The sequence below is a fragment of the Zosterops lateralis genome, assembly GCF_965231275.1.
Source record: "Zosterops lateralis genome assembly, chromosome: 1".
NCBI lineage: Eukaryota > Metazoa > Chordata > Aves > Passeriformes > Zosteropidae > Zosterops > Zosterops lateralis.
The window spans coordinates 127,915,492-127,923,525 of NC_139762.1; the positions used below are offsets into that span (position 1 = coordinate 127,915,492).

General features: G+C 41.2%; 1 protein-coding gene across 4 annotated transcripts in view; it reads right to left on the reverse strand.

Annotated features, from left to right (window-relative positions):
- GRHL2 (grainyhead like transcription factor 2) overlaps window positions 1–8,034 on the reverse strand; it is a 65,858-nt gene that overhangs the window by 56,597 nt on the left and 1,227 nt on the right. Inside the window, exon 1 of one of the 4 annotated variants that reach the window (XM_083880054.1) lies at window positions 7,068–7,889. The exons of the other annotated variants lie outside the window; for them this stretch is intronic. The gene's annotated coding sequence lies outside the window, so the exon portion shown is untranslated. Of the gene's footprint in view, window positions 1–7,067; window positions 7,890–8,034 lie in introns of those variants that run through there. 4 annotated transcript variants of the gene reach the window in all.

Consider the following 8,034-nt stretch of genomic DNA (forward strand, 5'->3'; position numbering starts at 1 on the left):
TACAGATTAACAGCAGCTATGGCGATTTCTTTGAACTTTCTTACAATTAAGATTATGGAATTAATAAAACCTATACAAGTGTAGTGTATAAAGATATCAAAAATTTTATTTCATTTCAGTTACTGCAGTATAACAATGTAAATTGGAGAGGTACATTACACTTAACATCAATAAATTAGCTAAATGGAAAGGGCCAGCCTTTCAAGCTCTTCCTCGGATAAAAGATAATGAACATACAACAGCCAGCCCTTGGGGCTATAAAATCCTACTACAGGCAAATTCTCACCCAACCTGCTGCATTTTGTGAATTAGCTTACAAGAAATCAGAACTGCCCATTAACACACTCATAAACAGTGGTAAAAGGCTTGGTGATGAGAGCTTCCTTTTTATTCAGAAACAAGAGGTCTTGCCTGCCAGTCTCTCAAAATCAATTTTTATGCTCAAGAGTGGTACAAAACAAGAGCTTTCTCTTGAATTTGCAAAGCTCAAGCAGGCCTCAACTTCTCAGCTCTATCTGCCGCTGAACATAAAGCAGACTGATGCAGCCATGCTGCATCAAGTACATCTGCATCCTGCTCCATCCTATGCTCAGCATTCCATCCTGATCCAGCTGGCACTAGTGGGCAAGAAAGCCTCTTCCTACCTGGCCCACATCTTTTGCCTTGCCTAGGAAATTCAACCCTGAAATCTAAAGCAGATTGTTTAAACTGCCAAGGTGGGCACCCAGCCCAGGCATTTCCAGTTTTTAATTGTGGGGTGGTTGTGGGTTTTTGACATTGCATTTGTTGTTAAAAAAAAAAAAAAAAAAAAAAAAAAAAAAAAGTTACAATCAAGCTGCTCCATGAATATACCTGCAGACTTCCTCACCCTCGACAATGCAGGAGGACTTTCCCCTCCCTGCAGAAGCTCGCTGCCAGACGGGAACACAGGAGAGATGTGTGTGAGGCAGGAGAATGGGAGAAGTTCCAATTCCCAGGTTTCAGCCCAGGCCTGAGCCTGCCCATTCTTACACAGGTGAGATAAGAGCACCAGGCACTTCTGCACAGATCATCTGTAAACCATTCCATCAAGAAAGGGATACAAGGCATTGGTCCATACAGCTGTTTTAAAGCATCGGAAATTTTAGCACCAGTCAAATAACTGGAAAAGTCAAGACAGACTCATATCACTCTCATTCCCAGCCCAGCACACCAAGGCCATAGGATATTTATCACAAGCTCCTTGTTAGTTGCATGATAAGAAGGTGACCAGGGCAACTGTCTCCAATCTGCAAATGCTGGGAGAAACAGTAATGCTAAAACAAGATTCTAGCCAAAGGGATGACTTCTGTTGCACACAGACATGCGTCCCACGCCATGGTGCATTCTGGTCTTTCCTCCAGTGTAAAGTCAAATAAATAGTGAACTTGTAGAACACCCATGTTTTATTTGGTGTGACAAAAGGTACAGGAGCTCCAAACACATTGAAGAACCAGAAAAGAGAGCAGAAGTTCCCACTTCAGTTTTGACACAGCCAATGAGGGCCGCACATGATCATTTACAAACATTTCAGTAGCTCTCAAACCCTCTGTAAGTTTATTTTACACTTATAGCTGAAATAAGATTTGTGTAAGACAACTATAAAACTGATCTAGAACAGATGTTCACGCAATTTGTCTCAAAACTAATGCATATACATATGAATTTGCAGACACAAAATGAGGTACTGTGACCATTTAAAATGCAGGACAGATCCCATAGAAGCTGCATAAATTAAACTTCAGATTCCAGATCATTAATTTCTGCCTGTGCTCATTACACAGAGAAGTATAAATCAAAACTAGTCCTAGTGCTTGTTTCAAAGATTCTAATGTTAGTTTTGGCCCAAGTTTACTACCTTCAGAATACTACCTTGCCTACTTGACATCAAGTTAAAAACAAAACAAACAAACAAACAAAATACCACCAAAAAAAAAAAAAAAAAAAAAAAAAAAAACTCCACAACTTGTGTGGCTCATTGCAACTTTTGATTTATTTAATTTAAAAAGTCAGGATTTATTGCCAAAGGTATAATTAAATAGTCTGCAATACTGTTGTTTCAATTAGATAATAGGGTTCCGTTAAAACTACAAAGGAGCACAAACATTTAACGAACAGGAAAATTATGGCCCACGTGTCTCAGCATTTTGTCTTTCACAGCTGAAAATCACACCATTCCAGAAGCACAACAGGTCTCCAAAATGTACTTAACCAAATCCAGTGACTGTATAAATATACAAATTAATTGAGAGTGAAGGGGAAAAAAAAATCAAAGCATTTAGACCACCAGGAAACAAAAAGGTAATATGCCCCCTGGCCTACAAGTCCATACTAAGGAAAAAAAAATCCCATTAAAGAGGCTGAGTCATTTTACCTTCTAATGAATGAAAGTTAGGGATTCTTGCAATTTTGGGACAATTATACTTTTTGAGCACAAGACAAATCTGAACAAGATTACACGTGTGAAATGATTAAAATAAATTATTTTACTGTTACTAAACACACTGAGAGGAAGTAAAATAATGTATTAAGAGCAACAACGAACAGCAAAACAGACTAGCTTAACAATTAGATGCCTAGTAAAAGTTTTATTTGTTTTTACTCTGAACCAAAATAACTTGAGCATGCAGTAGTGATCAAGAGATTAAAACAAATAGGTGATTTATTAACACTGACAGAAAATTATTATTAACTATGTCAAAGTGGAAGTATGAAAAATAAATGTGACACAAGAATTAAATACATACAATAAATACCTACTGAGGACTAGTTCAAGTAGGCAATTACATACCCTGAGACAGACTTTTTATACCAATGATTTCAAAGACTTTTTTTTCCACTCGTGATAAAATATTATTTCTACCAGATAATCTTTTGTTACTCATGTGCTAAGCTTGTTGTTTTTATTTTTTTTTTATCAAGACAAAGTGTCAGAAAAAGGACAGATTTCAGCACATTTGTAAAAAAAAAAAATCACATCTCAAAAAATGAGGAAAACCTGAAGCTCACAACATTTCTGCAGGAATTGACAGAGTTGATCAGAATTAGCAATTATTTAGGAGCTTCATGGCGGGCCACGGTGTTTTCTTAAGAGGAGTACTTCAAGTGTGCATAGCACCCAAGGTTGTTTTAGATGACTTAAAGCAGCCAGAAGCAGGCTGTAAAATTAAAAACAGGTCATGACAAGGCTGCCCAGACCTCCTGCAATTTAACCTGACCCTTGGCTCTGTGGTCCTTGTTCATTCACTGCTTCCACAGAGTTAATGGAAATGGAATAGTTACTGAATTGATAGCACTGACTGCTGCTTTTTCAGGATATTAAATCTTTTACGCAGCCAGAAGGAAAACATGAATTCAACAAGCAAACCTGGGAGTAAAGATTTCCCACAAATATCTTTTAAAAGCATACAAATCCAAAAATATACTTTACGAAACTACTTAAATACATTATTATGGAATATACCACTGTCTTCCCAAATTAGGAAAGTTAACAAATCTATATATAAAAACATATAGCTATAAATATATATATAAAAGAAACCTATATATGTAATCTTTGATGTTTGAGACATATTCTCAAGCTATAGATATATTGCAATATTTGACTTCATGGTTTAGATAGACTTAATATGGTCTCCTTGGTTAAATATTTTGTAAGCAACCACTGTCTTTTTTATGATGTCAGCACTGTAGAAGAACAGAATAGTATCCCTGCATACTAAAATGTCAGAAATAGTTACTTACTTTCTTTTAACTAGCTAGTACTATCCCAATCACTGATCAAAAAACTAACAAAGATTCACCCCAGGATTAATTCCTAGATCAGCATTTGAAAGTGCTATTTTGTGTACATACAAAAAAAAAAAGGCAGCTTAATTGGCTGCTTCCTAATAATAATTTAAAAAAAATACTTAAGGTAACCACTGCACTGGGTTAATATTTGTAAAAATGTTTGGCAACAAATATCAACTGGTGTAATATCATTTCCCCTTCAGATGTCTCAGCCAAAACAGAGACAATGATGTCCCTGCTGATCCTTCCACAGGGAAGGGGTTAAGTGATCATGACAATCAAGTTAAAGTGACCTGGGAAAATCCTCTCCCTCCTCTTCAGCTTTGATCTTCAGTTTGGTCCCAGACTCCAGAACCAGAAGTGTAAACAGCGAGACCTAACCATTTGATACTCTTACTCTTCTTAGTTAAGCTTGTGGTTGCAAGTTCTACGAGGTTCTGCACACTGATTTTCCACCTTCCTTGCACAGAAACGTTTTTCTAGTGAACATCTGTGACAGCATGTCTGGCATTCAAAAAGCACAAGAACTAAACACATCTAATTCCTGTTTCTTCATTCATTCCCAGATGAGTAACACTTTGGAAAAGTAATCTCATTGGATGCCTTATTCAGATGCCCTAATCGGCTGTGGGGGGAAAAAAATATTAAGTGATTTGTCACCTAATTGCTACTTAATATCTGCTGGTGGAAAACGTGTTTGACCCTCAAAGAAAAAATTAAGAACAAAACACAGAATTACATTGTAAATTACAACCCCCCTTTGTGTTACAGCACCGGATGCTTAAGTTGTATATTATGAAGGCAGTAAATTTACACACTGAGGAGAAAACAGCAAATCAAAATTACCCTGTGAAGAGCCCAAGATCAACTTCTGCCACAGATACTACCAAGCAGCAAGCTGGATGTGAACACGCCTCCACTGACACACGGGGACAGGTCTGAACCCATTCCCACCTCCGGGCTCAGTCTCCACTCAGTTATTTACCTACAAGCACACGCTCTGCTGCAGACCCGGGCTGCCCCAAGCCCTCCTTATGTGGGCAGTCTGAGCATGCCCCAGCCCCGGCTGCCCCCAGAGACAGAGAGAGAGAGCCCCGGTTGCCCCCAGAGACAGAGAGAGAGAGCCCTGGCTGCCCAGTGTGCTGCCACCAGCCTGCCCTTCCTGCAACTGCTGTCCCCATGTGCCCACCTGAGCCTTCACACAACTCCAGGAGCAGCAGGGACACAACTGTGGCATTTACAATGTAGTGGTGTGGGTTTGGTTTTATCAGTTTTATGTATGTATTTGTTCGTTGTATTAAGTTCATTTTTATAAGTTATAATGGTTTGCCCCATGCCACCCATGTTCCACCCTCATTGGTTTCATCCCAACCCCAGTTGTATGTCAATCAGAAGTTATCCAGCCCCTGGGCCTTGTCTGTCACTTTGGGGTCTCTCCCAAAAGTCTGGAAAGTTCCAGGAAAAACCCCAAGTGATTGGACAAGACTTCAGCTGTCTCCCCACCCGAGTTATTAATTTGTTACAATGTATGTCATTTATCCAGAGAGCCACGCCTCTTTTGCCCCTGATTTGTCCCCAGTTAGACCCATCCCTGAGTTCCTCCCCCCAATAAAAGCTGTTGCATTCAGGGGTTCGAAAAGATTTTGAATAAAGCCAGCAGTTAACCCAGAACAGCCTCCTCTTTTTTCCTGCCGTCGTTGCTTCACTCCTTCAAGCAAGACAAGAACTCACAGGGGTCGTGAGGTTCACCCTGTTACCGAACCGTGCCCTCATACTGTCGAGGTGTCAGGGCTGGCCGAGGCAGAGAAAGACATCTCAGCATTACAAGACAGATCCCAAATGGTTGTACAATTGCTGGTCCTCATTCACAGAAGCGCTGTCAATTTCTAAAACCCAGTTAAGTGTCACAAGTACTGAGCTCACCGATTTGCTCCGCTAATGCACTAGTAGAGCCATGACTCTGGAGTTTTGCAGTGATCACTTTTTTTGGTATACTACAAAAGAACAACTCTAGCCTATATATGCAGAAGAATGACCTTTTCACCCTGCAAAAGGGATGCTCCCTCTTTCCCACCCTGTGTCGTCCCTCAGCCTTCATCAATCCCCAGGTTCCCCTCGAATCTAGAAATTAGATAATAAAGGAAGAAGCAGCAGGACAGACCTAGAAAACACTCAAGAGTGGGAGGGACACGCATTTCCTTCTGCAGAGGTTACAGTTTGAACAGTTATTTTCTTAACACCTGCCATTTGCTTGCACCCCTGCTGCATTTGAACCCAGAATGATGAAAAACTGATGTCAAAAATAACCTCAACTCTGAGCCAGTTCTCTAGCTGCACAACAGCCCTACGGACACAGCTGAGAGGGTGGAACAGAGGCAGGAACAAGTGCCCACAGCCTGCTTAAATCGGTATTACCTCTGAAAAAATGCATGTGCAATCATGCCTTATCTCTCCTGACCCCAGAGTTTGTGGAAGCAAGCAGACAAGAGCCAGCTTAGGCAGAAAGTCTAAAGGGAAAGACAAGGAGATAGTACACCTATCTTAAGGATAATCTCCCTTCCAAGCTCCTCAGTTAGCATTAGAATCGAACACCTGGTTCTTTAGCATTTTCATCTAATTGTCCACCTTCCTCCCTTAAAGCACTAGAGAATCTGTCCCTAGTGCTCCCTCCAAAGAGGGACACTGCAGGGTAGTGCAGAAGGGTCCATCACCTCTCCAGAAATGCCAGCAAGTCCCACAGAACGTATTTTTCCACACTTTCTATATCCCCTCCTCTGCTTAGTCCTCTACACCAGCACTTTAGTAGGACAAGCCCCATAAAAACATGTCCAATGACTCTGGCAAATTAACTCACTTCAAAATAATGAACTCCACTCTCCAGTCTTGCCTGTAGGGAAGATCGGGTTTTAAGTAAAAGAAAGGCTATGTGGAGGAGAATAACGTACTCTCTGGATTAGGTTTTAATTGGATACAATTAAAAAAAAAAAAAAAAAAAAAAAAAACACGAAAAAGAACCACACAAAAACCTTCCCATGCTAACTCCTCACACTAGTCTCTTATCTCATTCCATCTGGTCATGTCTCTTATCTCATTCCATCTGGTCATCTCTTTTGGAAACAAATGTATTTGTCTTCTCATATTACACTTGCCTATAGAGAGCACAGGGGATTTCTTTACTCTTCATTTCCTTTTCAAACTCTTACCTATCACCTATGAATTTTCTAAACAGCTTAACCAGAAACAGATCCTGGGCATACCTGCAATGGAGCAAGTGCTGCTACTTGAGGTTGCATGCTCTGCACTGCTCTTAAGGTCCTCACAGTGGTAACAGCAGCAGCACTACACAGAGCAGGGGGATAAAGAGCATTAAATCTCCAGTCTCAGTACCTTACACATTTGCCATATTGTTGCTGCTGGAAAGGAAGAATAGTCCAATATCTCAGCAGCATCTCAGTCCCAGAAAGAAACCACTTTTGCCCTAGTTTCTTACATGAGTTAAGTTTCCTCTCCACTGTTTTTCTGATTCAAAGCCGACTACGGTAAGAAGTTGCTCTTCTGACCCCCCTACCTTTTCATATTCCCCTCCCACTCCCATTAAGTGCCCTTGATCTGCCGCAGCCTAGTTCCTGGCTGCTGGAACTACTAACAATTAAGCTTAGCCAGGAAGTAACTTATAGGCCCCTTTCACCTTCACGCCCTTCTGGAACTGCCTATTGCTTCGGGATGCCCTCTATCACCGCTTATCAGCTCTTCCACAGTTAATTTGGTTCCTCTCTCAACTGAACGACTGCTCTTTCAGCTGCTCCTTCACTCACCCGCACCCCTCAGGGCTCCGTCCTCATTCCCTTCCCTGCACTTTAATCATTTACTGCTCTAATCCGGCCACCTAAGGCATTAGTTCCCATCCCAGCTCAAATGAAGTCCTAAACGCCACTCTCAACTCCCACCCAAACCAGTTTAATTTCATGTCAGTAGCTGCCTTTCTACAGTCCCACTGCCAGCCAATGTTTGAAAAGGCCAGGCCTAATACTTTTGTTTAATCTTTCCCCTCTGAACCGTCCTGTCTCTTCCCCATCGAGGGACGCAACCTGGCTGTTCTCTTTTGTCGGGTAATCTCCTTCTTTCACTCTTTGACAGGCAGGTTGTCACCAAGCCTCTCTCCAACACCAGGCTCCTCCTCTCCACCTCCTTTGGCACAAAGGCTCTGGGGAGCCCAACCAGGGC